Source organism: Oxyura jamaicensis, chromosome 1, assembly GCF_011077185.1.
Source record: "Oxyura jamaicensis isolate SHBP4307 breed ruddy duck chromosome 1, BPBGC_Ojam_1.0, whole genome shotgun sequence".
NCBI classification, from domain to species: domain Eukaryota; kingdom Metazoa; phylum Chordata; class Aves; order Anseriformes; family Anatidae; genus Oxyura; species Oxyura jamaicensis.
The window spans coordinates 163,321,008-163,321,305 of NC_048893.1; positions in this window are offsets into that span (position 1 = coordinate 163,321,008).

The following is a 298-nucleotide window of genomic DNA, read 5'->3' on the forward strand; positions in this document are numbered from 1 at the left end:
CCTTTCCTCTCCTTTCCTTTCCTTTCCTTTCCTTTCCTTTCCTTTCCTTTCCTTTCCTTTCCTTTCCTTTCCTTTACTTTTCACCTTTTTTCTCCTCTTCTCAACTCTTCTGTACTGAGTCTTCTGTACTGAGTCTCTTCTCTTCTCTTCTCTTCTCTTCTCTTCTCTTCTCTTCTCTTCTCTTCTCTTCTCTTCTCTTCTCTTCTCTTCTCTTCTCTTCTCTTCTCTTCTCTTCTCTTCTCTTCTCTTCTCTTCTCTTCCCTTCTCTCCTCTCCTCTCCTCTCCTCTCCTCTCCTCT